Source organism: Sus scrofa, chromosome 8 (assembly GCF_054392235.1).
Source record: "Sus scrofa isolate SSC_HxYL_T2T_F1_AM1 chromosome 8, Sscrofa_HxYL_maternal_Yorkshire_Landrace_v2.0, whole genome shotgun sequence".
Taxonomy (NCBI): Eukaryota; Metazoa; Chordata; class Mammalia; order Artiodactyla; family Suidae; genus Sus; species Sus scrofa.
The window spans coordinates 88,823,274-88,837,764 of NC_139390.1; the positions used below are offsets into that span (position 1 = coordinate 88,823,274).

The 14,491-nt window shown below is 49.2% G+C and overlaps 2 long non-coding RNA genes across 5 annotated transcripts in view; one reads left to right on the top strand and one right to left on the bottom strand.

Annotated features, from left to right (window-relative positions):
- The window catches only part of LOC102167732 (uncharacterized), a 69,993-nt gene extending 56,719 nt beyond the window's left edge, over positions 1-13,274 (bottom strand). For 2 of the 4 annotated variants that reach the window (XR_014812847.1, XR_014812846.1), the window contains exon 1: positions 13,214-13,274. This is a non-coding gene — a long non-coding RNA (uncharacterized LOC102167732). Of the gene's footprint in view, positions 1-5,629; positions 10,930-13,213 lie in introns of those variants that run through there. The other 2 variants (XR_002346748.2, XR_001298397.3) reach the window with 2 other exon arrangements.
- LOC106504715 (uncharacterized) lies at positions 2,703-12,688 on the top strand. The gene is made up of 2 exons (XR_001298398.3): positions 2,703-3,074; positions 9,164-12,688. It is a non-coding gene; the product is annotated as an uncharacterized LOC106504715 (long non-coding RNA).
- Positions 13,275-14,491: the final 1,217 nt, after the last annotated feature.

Here is a 14,491-nt window from a genome sequence, read left to right on the forward strand (position 1 = left end):
GACCTAGAAACCATCATGCTAAGTGAAGTCAGCCATACAATGAGACACCAACATCCAATGCTTTCACTGACATGTGGAATCTGAAAAAAAAAGGACAGATGGAACTTCTTTGTAGAACAGATGCTGACTCACAGACATTGAAAAACTTATGGTCTCCGGAGGAGACAGTTTGGGGGCTGGGGGGATGTGCTTGGGCTGTGGGATGGAAATCCTGTGAAATCAGATTGTTATGATCATTATACAACTACAGATGTGATAAATTCATTTGAGTAATAAAAAAAATGAAAAAAAAATTCACTCTTACCCAATAAGGAGGAGCTAATAATGTAAGCCTGCCGTCCACTCAAAAAATCAGGATGAAGGCGGCTTTTCACCCTCCCCACTTTCCTTAGATTATAAAAATGTAGCCCACCTAATCCTCAGGACAGAGAGCTTCTTTGCCTGCCCACTTGTATCCCTCATGAGCATCCTGTCTTAATATACCTTTTTTTTTTTTTTTTTTTTTTTTGCTTTTTAGGATCGCAGGTGTACCACATGGAAGTTCCCAAACTAGGGGTCAAATCAGAGCTATAGCTGCCAGCCTACACCACAGCCATAGCAAGGTGTGATCCGAGCCTCATCTGTGACCCACACCAGTTCAGGGCAATGCAGATCCCCAACCCACTGAGTGAGGCCAGGGATCAAATCTGCATCCTCATGGATATTAGATTTGTTTCTACTGAGCCACAACAGGAACCCCCAATAAATCTATTTCTTGCCTATCACTTTGTCTCTTGCTGAATTGCTTCTGCACTGAGACACAAAGAACCTGAACTTCAGTAAGTTCAGATGCCAGGTGAGTGATTCTAATTTAAAAAACCATGGGTTTGAGTCCCAATCTGGGTTCAGGCTATGTGTAGGTCAGAAGTGTCAGTTTTGGCATGGCTGAGTAATATTCCATATATATATGGAATCGCATCTTCTTTATCCAGTCCTCTGTCAATGGACATTTAAGTTGCTTCCATGTCTTGGCTATTGCAAATAGTGCTACAGTGAATATCGGGGTGCATGTATCTTTTCAAATTAAAGTTTTCTCCAGATATATGCACAGGAGTGGAATGGCTGCATCATATAGTAACTCTCTTTCTAGTTTTTTAAAGAACCTCCATACTGTTCTCCATAGTGATTGCATCCATTTCTATTCCTACCAACAGTGTAGGAGGGTTCCCTTTCTTCACAGCCTCTCCAGCATTTATTGTTTGTAGACTATACTTTTAGTGATCAGTTTGTTCGACTGAATTTCATCATTTGCTTATTTATCACCTATCAGGTTGTGCCAAATTACCTTTGTCTACATGTCTTTCCCTCCCTAAATGATTCATTCCTTCAGTGGGTACTTTGTTTTGTTTATCTCTGTAACTCTGGTGACTAGCAGGAGGCTTGCCTAATAGCAAGAACTTCGACAAATATTTATTGAACAATGGGTTGGCCCTGCTTTTGTGATTCTGGAGGAGATATTTTCTTTTCTTTTTTCTTCTTTTCTTGCTTTTTAGGGCTGCACCTACAGCATATGGAAGTTCCCAGGCTAGGGGTCTAATCAGAGCTGTAGCCGCCGGCCTACGCCAGAGCCACAGCAATGCCAGATCCGAGCCGCATCTGTGACCCACACCACAGCTCGTGGCAACGCCGGATCCTTAACCCACTGAGTGAGGCCAGAGATCGAACCAGCGTCCTCATGGATACTAGTGGTGTTTGTTAACCACTGAGCCACACAACAAGAACTCCTGGAGGAGACATTTTCTGATTATAAAACACTACTTTTGGAAATTGGCATATGACTCAATTATCATTCACTGAATGGGAAGCATCATAAGAATCTATGAATGCTCCTGAGAGAATTTTTTTTTTCATGAAAACAACCAGGGGAAAAAAAAAAAAAAAGACAATTTCAACCTCAGCTAGTTGAGACCCAGAACATTGAGGCCTCAGTACCCAGGTTTCTTTTTCTTTCGTCTTTTTGCCATTCCTAGGGCCACTCCTATGGCACATGGAGGTTCCCAGGCTAGGGGTCTAATCCAAGCTGTAGCTACCAGCCTACACCAGAGCCACAACACCTCGGGATCCAAGCCGTGTCTGCGACCTACACCACAGCTCATGGCAACACTGGATCCTTAACCCACTGAGCAAGGGCAGGGATCGAACCCTCAACCTCATCATTCCCAGTTAGATTCGTTAACCACTGCGCCACGACGGGAACTCCAGTACCCGGGTTTCTTGTTGCCACCTTTGCTGTGTGGGCTATCTCTGTTTGCATGCAAAGATCCTGAAGTCAAGGTCAGGCACCCAGCCTGGGAGGAGCAGGGTGGCTTTCCCCCAGGGTAATCAAGCAGGCCCTGCCCCCTGTCCTTCTTGGCCTTCCATCTCCCATCCCCCACCTCCCCCCCCCCAAATGCACCCCTGCTGGCCCTCCTGGGACATAAACCACTCAGCCCAAATGCTAAGTTAGGATCCAACCAATATCCAACTGCAGAGGAGAGAGAGAACCCTTGGCGAGGCGAGAGGAGGCAGAGGCAAGCCAGTTATTGTAAAGGGAGCCCTACATGGTGGCCTTTTACCTCTGGGTCACTGGTTCAAATCCAGCCAGACCTCGCCTGACAGAAAATCATTAGCAGCTCTGTGTCAGGCTGCTTGACAGATGGAAAATGAGTTTCTGTCTCCATCCAGCAGGCAAGTGTCCACATCACACTTGGCGCTAAGCAGCCCTGGACTCCGTGGAGACAGAGCAGAAGTCACCGGCCAGTCACCCAGGGTCTCTGAGACTGGGCCCTCCTGCAGCTCAGCGTTCTCCGCGTGGGGCCTGACAGCTCCCTCCTAGCGCCCCGTTCACGAGCACTTTATTAATCTAGGTTTGTTTTTGCCCGCGGAAGACACTGTTTAACAAGTAGTCTGAAGTAATGGAACAACTGAGAAAATCTGATTCTGCGGGCATCAAAAGAGCGGCCAAAATCAGAGCAGAAAAAAATGCCTCAAGGACACGATCATCCTTGGCAGCTGCGCAGTGCGGGGCCGGGCGGCTGAATGGGTCCAAGCAAGGGGTGAGTTATGGCGCGGTGGACTGGGACAGTGGCTTCACCGCAAGCTCTCTGATGACAGGCATGAGGGACAGGACCTCTAAGGGTACTTCATTTTCGCCTCTCTTCTTCCCCTTTAGAACTATCTAAGCCACCAGCCTAAAGGTATTTCAAACTAAGACCGACCCTCCTTCCCTTTCTGGGCAAAAACAGGCCCTGCCAGACCCTGGGAAGCGTGTGTCTAGGATGCCCACGTGGCTCTCTTCGCCACACTCAAGAGGGAGGAATTCCCACCCACCTGGATTGTTCTGGTGAACCTCCCCCTTCGCTGGCTGGTGAAGTCTAAGCACAGAGTATCCCCAGTCTGGGCCTCGGAGAGCTTTCTTGTCCCTCCTCTAACCCCTCCCGGCTGGCTGCAGACTGGTCCCTCCCAAGTCTCTGGGGCACTGGGCAGAAGCCTCCACCCCCCCCCCACCCCCCGCGCTGTTCGCGAGCGTCTTCGCCCGGTTGCCCTTCGCATCCCCTCGGCCAGCAGGGGGCAGACGGCACCCACGGCCCTGCTGCAGTCACCCGGCGGCTGCCCGGCAGGGGATGGGCGCCGGAGTGTGAACCAAAGGTCCCACGCCTCCGCAGCTCACCTGGCTTTGGGGAATCAGGCCAAGGCGAGTGGAGGGACTTTCTGAGACACGTGTAAGAGCTATGAACCAGGGAACCCACAGCCATATTTCTGTGCCTGAGAAGCCCATTTCCTCTTTCTCTCTGGGTCCCTCCAGCCCGGCTTGTCAGAGCAGGAGCCTGCGGTTCTCAGAATTGAGCTTGACCTCAGCCCTAGTTCGGATGAATTGGGGAGAAGAGACCAGGGCTCGGGACCACTGGCCTCTCTCACTTCCCCAACCTCCTACCTCCTCCTCACAGGGTTCAGAAGCAGAAAGTAGCGCCCAGATTCCCAATTTGCATTTTCATTCAGTTGCCTCTCTCTGAGTCCCCTTGGTTTTGTCAAACGGAGCCAATCTATTGTGTCTGTTGCTGTCTGTGTATAGATTCCCTGCTGCATCCGAATTGCAGGAGGCGGGTGTCTATTTGCACAGTCACTGTTAACAACATATGGTGTTACTCTCCCTGACAAACTGGACAGGAGTGGGGTTTTTTTGCTTGTTTGTTTTAGGGCCACACGCACGGCATATGGAGGTTCCCAGGCTAGGGGTCCAATAGGAGCTGTAGCCGGCAGCCTACACCACAGCCACGCCAGATCTGAGCGGAGTCGGCAATGTACACCACAGCTCACCGAAAGGCCAGATCCTTAACCCACTGAGCAAGGCCAGGGATCAAACCCTCATTCTCATGGATACTAGTGAGATTCATTTCCACTGAGCCACAAAGGAACTCCTAGGAGCTGGGTTTTAAAGCGGTGTGCACATGTGCATCTGTGTGTTCATTTATAAAGTCATATGTGCTCAGGGAAAAAATTGAGAGTGGAGTGGAGAGAAAGCCGACCACAGGGCACACCTTGGGAGCCACCACCTAGAGCCCATCTTTGCTCCTTGCATCTCCCACTTCCTTTGGCGCTGTAGCCCATAGGCCACAGGGGAACTCTTCAGGAGTCTCTGCAGGCCACCTTGCTTCTCCCCAGAGCCGGCAAAGCCACTTTTAAAGTCCCCCTTCCCCGATCCCTGCAGAAAATAGCAAGAGGTCTGCAGTGCAAAGAGAGAAGACTTCTGAAGATCGCTGTCTGCTCCAATGGGACTGCACAGACCCTGCCAAGGTCAACAGAAGGAACAGCCCCCTGGAAGCGTGGACGGACGCCTGCCTGCCTGCCTGGAGCAGGCTGTGGTCTTGGGCAACTGTCCTACCCTGATCATCCCAGGATGCCTGGAGGGAGGAGCACCCCCTGCCACCCTGCCCAGACCGACAAGGGCTCTGACTACCTGAAAGATTCCCTTGTGGACAAAGGAAGTGGCTGCCTTTGTGCTTCCCCATTTTCTTCTCTAGCCATTCTTCAGGAAGAATTGGGGAATGGTCCCAAGTGAACTCAAAGGCTTACCTTGACTTTTGGAGAGCCGGTTTTTTTTTTTTTTTTTTTTTTTTTTTTCCTTTTTTTTTCTGAGGAAGCACAAGAAACAGCAGCAGATCACACCTAGCGCAGGGGGCCAGGTGTATGGCGGATGCTCAGTAAGAGATTCCCGGAAGAATGTAAACTGCCTCTGTCCCAGGCTCTGTCCCACTGCTGTGTGTCTTTGCCCCTTTCTGAGTTTGGTTTCCTTCTGTGAAATAGGGATGATGATGGTAACACCCCCTCACGGAGCTCATTCCAGGATGAAATGAAGTCACTCACATGAGTGAATTAATGTCAACTTTAAAAGGTGACACACAGCAGTGGGACAGAGCCCGGGATAGAAGTAGTTTATGTTCAAGGATGGGAGAGTTGAGTGCTAGGTATCAGCTATGCTCCAGAATCAAGGCGTTAGTGGCTAAAAATCAGTTCTCATTTGTTCATTGACACTCTTCTATTCGTTGAATACAAAATCTAACTTTAAGAATAATCTCCTCCCTTGCCCCGCCAATGGAACTCAATGGAGCTATTTTCTTTTGTGGTAGAAAAAAAAGTTTTTTCTTCTACAAATTGGGCTGTATGCAGAATAAGGGCCGCCCCCCCCCCGCCCCCCCGCAACCCTGGCTGCACAAAATGTGCACAGCACTCTTCCAGCAAGCACCGAGGCTTGCTCTTATTTACACTTATTTACATATCGAGCCAGATCTCCATGGCTGCCTGCCCGGAAGCCCTATTTTTAATTGTTTGGCGCCCCAGCCACCCTTCTGACCCTTTCTGGCACTTTTCTGAGGATTTCCGGCCACTGCTAGCTTGCAAGGGAAGGCCCCCAACCAAACCGTAAGCCTCCAAGTTCAGCATCTCTAAGCCCTTTTCCAAGAGGAATCTCCAGGCAGGTGGGGCTGCGCGCCCCCCACCCCATGACGCAGAGGGGATTTGGGCTCAGGCCGGAGGGCCAGCTGCGTTCCACGTGGATAAAAGGACAGAGGACAAGAAAGCAGCTGCCCTGGGCTCTCCAGCTTCCTTCTCTCGCTGCGCTTCTGAAAGAATCAGGAGTAGTTCCCAGTGAAGGCAAAGGGCTTGTCCTGAAATTCAGACCGGTTGGCGGGTTCCCTCCCCCACCCTTCTTCTAAAAAACAGCATTTCCTTGACAGCAATAAAATATGTACTTATAAATATTTTCCAAGAGTGCCCTCTAGTGGGAATCTTAAGGCAGTGGCGCATCTTACAAATGTGACTTGGATCCCAAACTCGTGAATAAAAATAAAGCACATTCCACCGCAACCTTCTTCACACGTGACCTGAAAATAGATCCCGTTTCTTCCACGAGTCCATACAATGTCACATGCCCTTGATTGGAAATGAAGGCTGTCTTAAGTCTTTAGAAGGAAATAGTGCTCCACTTTTAGAACTGGAACTTACACACGGTGTTCAGGAACTTTCAGTGCAGGGAAGTGTGTGGAACGGGACAATGGGTGACATCCATGCGTTGTATTCCTGGGCTGCGCCGGAGTTGCTGGCCGACTGCTTTTATTTGGGCTGCGGAGGGAGCCAAGGCTGCAATAGCGTCCAGCCCCAGAGGCCACACACACTGCTGGGTTTTCACCTTGGAGGATGTGGGACAATGAGTCATTTGTGCCTCTTCCTGGTTCTTCCTGGCCAAGGTCAGCTTTCCCACTGGAACCAAGCAGGCTGGCACAGAGCCCGCGCCGTCTGGAGCCTTCCCCTGGTGCCAAGCCCAGGAGAGGGTGTGGCCCCCTCCCCCACGCCTCAGAGGGCCCCAGTTCAGGCTCCTTCCGAGGCAGCCCTTGTCCGGGTCCTGAAACCTCATTCACGCTGCTCACTTCAGCATGAAGGGCCTCCTGGCGGAGGCCTGAGGAAATCACCAGCCCTAAAGAAAGGTTCCCAGGCAGAATTCTCTGAGGAGGAAACTCCAAGGGCTTCTGGCGGTGCTCACCCCTTCTGCTGAGCTGTCCAGAGACAATTCATTTTTCTGTTTGGATTGATTCCAGTTCATCGTGCAATCACTGCTACTATGAGTCCTCGTAAAATAGCTGCCATTTCTTCCTTTCTCCACTGGATACACATATGTTGAGCACCTACTGTGTACCAGACACGGTTCTAGACTTTGAACACCAAGACAAAGTCCTGACAGCATAGAAATGACAGTCTAATTTGGAGAAAGAGGATACACAAGCAAATATAGCAAGTTGAGGCCATGAATGAAACCAAGAGGGTATAATGGGATATATAGGGGATCCTGAGATGAAGCATCTGGGCAGACTGCTCTGAGAAGTTTACCTTAAGCATCTAGTATGTGCCAGCTATTTACTGTGTTAGAGGTTAAGGATACAAAGACAAACAGAAAATGCTGTCTGTACCTTCAAAGAGCTCAGAGCCCAATGGTGAAATAATACTTCCATAGGATTCAAACAACACCATCTCACAATAGCCCTAAGATCTATGCCTCACAATAAACCTGCCCAGTAAATTATATCATCTGCCTTTTATAGATGTTAAAACTGAGTTTAAGAGATATCAGTAGCACTGTCGAGGTTTGAATTAAGGCTTGTCTTATTTCCAGATTTTTTTTTCCTATGCCGTCTTTCTCGGTGGAAATGGGGAGATAAAAAATGAGATCCCAACCCAGCTCAAAGATTTGACACAGGCAGGCACACTGCGCTGTCCGAAGTGGGTTAACACTACGCTGCTAAAGTAGAGGAAGGACCGAGACCAACACTGGTTCTACCCACTATCAAACATGTGGCTCCTGCAGCTCTAGACAGTGGTACCCAAGCCTGGCAATAGATGACAGACTCCCTGGGCCTGTAGAGATGCTGATGAAATGCTCCTCCGCCAGACTAACTCAGATGCTCCAAGTCCACACCCAGGGCTCCTCCTTGGCTCCCCTTCTCAAGGCTCCTCTCAGCCAGCAGCCAGGGAGACAGGGTCGCCTGACTCTGGGAAAAGGTGACCCAACACTTCTGCCAAAGTCATTACTGCCGGACCCTGAGCAAGAACAGGAAGGAAGAAAACACCGCTGGAAGTGACCCCTGACTATTCCTCAGCTGCTGGTGGAGAGAGATAACAGCCCGTAGTGGGCTGCATGCAGCTGAAAGTGTTAGGGTTCAAGCCTCTTCTCTGTGAGCCATGCTGTCACACCAGCACTTCTGGAGGGAACGGAGGAAGTCAACTGGACCACAGCCCTGGGTGATTTGGGGTCAACTAAATAGCCTAGATCCAGAGGACAGCCACAACTGTCTTGACACTCGGGAGCGACTGAGCGGGTGCTGCGTGTTTGCTTGTGCTGGGACAGCAAGGGACAAACGTGTGTGTGACCACAGGGTTCTTGTGGGGGCTGGGAGGTAACTCCCCTCTATACATGCCCTGTGTGGCCTAATTTTTTTTAAATTTGTATTGAAATACAGTTGATTTACAGTGCCGTGTTAGTTTCTGGTATACAGCAAAGTGATACAAATACATATATAAATGTATGTATTCTTTTTTAGAGTCTTTTCCATTCTAGGTTATTACAAGATGTTGAGTAGAGTTCCCTGCATGGCCTCACCATATACAGATTTGTTTCTATTATAGAAATGCCTTGTTTCACACACTCTCCTTTCCTGTAATAAATCTGTATTCAATTTCTACCATGTACCAGGCACTGTGCTAGATGCCAGGGGATAGAGCAGAAAACAAACACACAAGAGGGCCCCTGGCTTTACAGTTTATATTCATCGGAATCTAAAGCAGTGGTTCTTAGCCTGGCAGCATGTTGGCGTCACCTAGAAAGCTTCATGGAATATGGACGTGGGCTCCACTCCTAAGAAGTCTGGTTTAACTGGACTGGGCTCCTGCTATCAGTGTTCGTGTCCGAAGGATATGGGAGGGTCTCTGGGGTCTGCAAGTGTCTAGTCCTCCCAGTTGTGCAGTGACCCCCCTTCCCTCTTGGGTTACGTGTTCAAGCCAGACATCCCCCAAGTGCCAGGATGTGGGAGGGAAGCACTCACTGTGTGCTCTGCTTCTATTTTTTCATTTCCCACATCATCTTTTTTTTTTTTTTCAGCCAAGTTCTCGGGCCAGGGATCGAATGTTGTCCACAGCAGCCTCCCAAGCCACACCGATCCTCAATGCGCTGCCCCCCAAGAAAACTCCCAGGAGGCTTTTCTTCTGAACATAGAACCTTGCCAGTTCAGGTCCTGAAATCTGGATTCAGAGATGCCAGCCTTCGCTGTCTATCACCCTGGGCCACCGCCTCTGACTTTTCCCCTGCTCGCTGGCTTCGTTTTTGCTGCTTGAGTTCAAGCCCTTTCTGTCTGCACCGCTAAGATCCAGGAGGCTTCTCAGTTTGCTATGTGGCTCTGCTAGATGGCAACGACCTGTGCGGGGGACAGAAGGACCTTTCCCCTCCTTATCCAGACTCGTGCAGTATCCCTCTTGTCTCCATCCTCCTCAGCATCTCCCCAACCCAAGATATGTCCCTCTCTCCTGCCCCAGCATCTCTGAACACCTCTGTCGTGGGGGTAGAAGGTCCCAGAAGAGCCAGAAGGAGAGGCAGCACCTGAGGGTGGCAACTGGATGCTGTAAAACTCTCACCATCTTCCCCCTGCCTGATGGACGTCAGATCTGGAGGCAGCCCATCCACAAACATCAAAGAGAAAGAACAAAAATATATGTTGTTTGTATGTTGGTTTGTTTAATATCAAGAAGAGTTGATTTTCAAGCCCAGAGGGACTGAGCATGAGAGACTCAGCTTAATCAGAGGGCTCGGGCTTACATCATGCCCTGCAAATAATAATAATAATAATCATAACATAATAGTACTAATGCCTGTGTTACACTCGGAGCTTGAAATGATCAGTGACATTTCCCCTGATGAGGTTAAACAGCCGGGCTCTCTGGGCTTCGCATTTGCATAATAAAGTTCAGAAGTCACTGCCTTCTACATCTCTCTTAGCAGAAGCCTCCTGTTCTAGAGTCGGGGACTCCACATCCTCATGTGCTTCCATATGTGGTCCTGGGCCGTGATGCTAATCTTTGACTTGCATGTGAAATGTCAGCTTTTTTGCTTTTTTTTTTTCCCCGGTCTGCGAGAACAACAAATTATGTTTCTAAATGAGAAGATACCGTCTGTAATGGATAATACAATCTGAAAATGCAGAGGCAACATCTGTGACCTGTGGGGCGAACCTGGCAAGCTGTAGTCTATTTTTCTACCCTCTCAGTTGATGGGAAAACATCACTTTAGATAGAATAATTAATCATTAGTCAAAGTGGATATGGCCATTGGTTCCTCGCCTCTCAGACATCCCTGCCTTGCCTGGCGTAAATCAGGGAAATACATTCTTTAATATCCAATGGAATGTATTTCCAGGCAGCCTCTTTCCTCTATGAAGTCACCAAACACTTGGCAGAGACTGTCTGTCACCAGCTGATGGGGGAAGATGTTCCCAAGGTGCTATTTGAGGGAAGGAAAATGCAGAGCCCAGGGGAAGGGACACGGTGAGTTCAAGATGGCGCCATGAGTGGTGGCTCTTAGCTGAGTAGTGGCCAGTGTCGGGCCAGCACCATTCCTCATCCACGCTCATTGGCCCCTTTCCCCATCACTGTGTCCTCAGTCCTCCGTCCACCGCCAAGGCCCTGTCCCAGCGAGCAGGGCATGCCTTGGCCTGGTCCATCTTGGTGGCCAGTCCCCCAAATCTTGACATCCTTCTGGTTCTTTGATAACGATCAACTAATCATTTTGGGCCATTTTCTTTGCTTGATTCCAGGCTCTCTCTGGGTCCCTTGAAATATTTATAGCACCCAACATACTCCAAGAAAATAAAGGATCTGCCAAGTGTGGAAAGAAAAGAGGGTTGGAAGTCGGAATGGGAGGCAGGAATCCAAGGCACCTGGTCAGCCCAGACAAGTGTTTAGATTTTATTCTGAGTGAGATGGAAAGCCACTAGGGAATGTAGAGACAGCGGACCACAGATTTCTGTTTTAAGAGCAAATAACAAAAACCAAAAAGCATTTGCCAGGAGTTGCTGCTGTCAAGTAATGGGATTGTCAGCATCTTGGGAGTACTGGATCACAGGTTCCAGCCTCGGCCTGGCACAGTGGGTTGGGGATCCAGCGTTGCTCAGGTCATGACTGCGGCTCGGCTCAGATCTGATCCCTGGCCTGGGCTCCATATTCCTCAGGGTGGCCAAAAATGGGAAAAAAAAATTTTTTTTGCAGTTGTCTCAGCTAATCCACCCATCGTTGTCAAGGAGCAAAGTCCCAAAATGTTCACATTTTTCTTTTGCATTTAAAGAACAGAACAGGAGTTCCCTGGTGGCCTAGCAGTTAAGGACCCAGTGTTGCCACTACTGTGGCACGGGCTCAGTTGCTGGCCCGGGAACTTCCACAGGCTATAGGCGAGGCCAAAAGGCTACACAAAGAAGACATCATTTTTTTGTTGTTTTTTTTTTGTTTGTTTGTTTTTTGTCTTTTTAGGGCCGCACCTGTGGTGTATGGAGGCTCCCAGGCTAGGGGTTGAATCAGAGCTGTAGCTGCTGGCCTATGCCAGAGCCACAGCAATGCCAGATCCAAGACACATCTGCGACCTATACCACAGCTCATGGCAATACTGGATCCTTAACCCACTGAGCGAGGCCAGGGATCAGGGATCGAACTGGCAACCTCATGACTCCTAGTCAGATTCATTTCCACTTCACCACGATGGAAACTCCAAGAAGACATAGTTCTTAAATGACTGAGAAGAAAAGACGGATGTCAAACACACAAAACATCAGCCTGCCTTTTGTCATAAAGGCCCTCCTGATATTCAAAGCCAGAGATCATTATGGCTGGTTTTGCAAGCCCCTCAAAGCCAGGTGGAGCAGATTTCTGAATAGCTTAAGATTAGGGAGACCTTCTCCAGTTTAATAAAACAAATGAATGCAAATTCATTTCACTTGACTGGAAGAAATTCCTTGCCACACACCAGTTTTAGAAGAGGGGGAGGGGTTGGGGGGGACATGAAATCAAATCACAGAGCCTGCATTCCAGAAAGGCCCAGATAGCTGATTAAAACCGGAAGTCCAAGGAGAGGGTTTGCTATCTGTAATTTATTCATAAATTGCCAGCTCTTCCCAGACAACTTTTCAAATAGAACGTGACACTTGTTTAAATATTTACTGGCTTGTTGACCTATTTTTTTGTTGTTGTTAATTAGAATTTTTTTTATAAAGAAAACAAACATTGTAACAGCAAATTAATCCAGACAGCCTTGACAGTGAGCTAGTTCAGCCAGGCACCGGTTAAGCACTGCGTTGTGATTTACCAAAATTACGGTATCCAAGGGGAGAAATTAATTAGAAATATCAGAAATCATCTGTGAATGTAAAAAGGTTCAGGTCCACCCCTACCTCCCATCTGTGGTTATGAAATTAGCACGAAAGATGTAAAACCACTTGTTTAAAAATATAAAGCGTTTTCAACCATTGTTTTTCCGCTATTTTCCCTGAAATGTGTGTTTGGCCCCAAACCTCCTTCCCCTCCAAGAAGTGGTTGGCTTAACAATTCTGTAGCTGTTCCGACAAAACAAAAAAGCTATTTTAAGACATGGCGTTTGCGTCCTTTGCCTTTTTCTAACTTTTAAGGTCTTTGGGCTTTAGTAATCGCCTTCAAGTTAGCTAACACTTCCTACTGACTCCCCTCCAGGGCTTCGCTGAAGCCAGGCTTAGAGGACCTTCGAGATCACAAGGAAAGAGGGGTTTTATGTGTCCTGACTTCAGGCCTAGGGACTCCAGCCACCCTGACCAAAAAGGAGTTTACTCGGAATGTCTCAGCAAAACTGTCTGACCCCAGCAGGACCTGTAGCCAACGGCTGCCATGACAACGGCTGTGGCCAGGCCTCCAGGCTGGGCTGGGGAAGGAGGCTGCAGGGGGAGAGGTGGTCACAGAAAGAGAATAATGGTTTTGGTGGCTACGGACGCCTCTAAACAAACTAGATTTAAAGATAGTCCTGCAGCTGCAGGATGACGTTAATAGCAACGGCATGTTGGTTAGTTAGAGACAGCTGAGAATGGAACATGCATTTCATCTTCACAACAGCCAAAAGAGGTAAATAATTTTATGATCCGCTTACCTCTGATGAAGCTGAGACCCAGAGGTCTGGCTGACGCCGTGGTGCCTGTGGAGTTTCCCTCGGGAAGAGGCGGGGGCTCCCCCGGAAGCCTGGTGCCTTCCCACCTCCCATCAATGCTTCGCAGGTGAAACTCTGAAAAGCCCTTGAGTCCTTGTGTTTTGAAGTAAAAGGCTTTTTTCCTTTAGCTGCCCAGGCCTCTCAGGTCCCAAAGGCTGACTCAAGAGTGCATGATTAGGAAGGAAATACTGATACAGCTGAAAACTAGTTGAGTCTCCCTGATACTAGCTACGCCCTGCCTGGGCGCACTCACTTGCTCTAACCAGCTTTTCACAAATGATTTCTTCCTTGCTCAACTGCGTTCATTAACTAATGGTGCCTCGTTAGAGTTATATCGCTCGTGGTGGTTTTTTTCCTTTGAAACGCTCCCCAACCCACCGTCCCCTTGTAAGCGATCCTCGCTGAGGAGAAAAGGTCAAGGGGCAATAACCCCAAAGACCACCAGAAAACATCACCGGAGCCCCTGACTCCAGCCTTAATGGCTTTGGAATGATCTATGGAGGGAGAAGAAGGCAGGCCCCCCAGTCCTTATCGACAGCCCTGTTTTTTCAAATTAAAGCCATTAAACCCCCTTGCCGGCCCCTCTCAAGAGAGGACACCGTTTGGAGGCACTATCCTGCGGTGGCCTCCTTTGCCTGGCAAAGCAAGAAGGCTGTTCTTTCTGCTTCACTCGAAACTCTGTCTCCAAAACTTCGTCAGTGCCAGTGTACCCACGCTTCTCCTGGAGACGAGCAGCCTCTCCCCCGTCACACAAGCCCCGTGGCAGGTCAGCAGTCTAACCAGCGATGCAGTGAATTCAAGATCGCTTCAAATCCTTTGCCACGTCTCCCTTGGAAAACTGAAACCAATTGCGCTGACGCCGTGAGTGGCTGTGGCCACTGGAGTGTGGCAGGAGTGAAACTAGCTAGGCCTTACGAGACCCCTGGCTTCAGGTTTTGTCTGCCTAGAGCACTCCCTCTGGGAACGCAGCCACCATGCAGAAAGGAGCCATAAGGAGAAGCACCAAAACCTCTCCCCCATTCTCATCAGCAGCCCCAGCGAGCGCCCAGCCAGCACCCAGCACCAAGGGCCAACCCCATGAGTGAGTCCTCTGGACGTTGCAGCCCACTTGACAACACACGGAGCAGAAGAACAGCCCCACAGAGCCCAGGCAACCCCAGCCTCGTGGAAGACCACCAGGAGTGGTGGTGGCCGTTGTTTCGAAGCAGTGAGTTTGGGGTA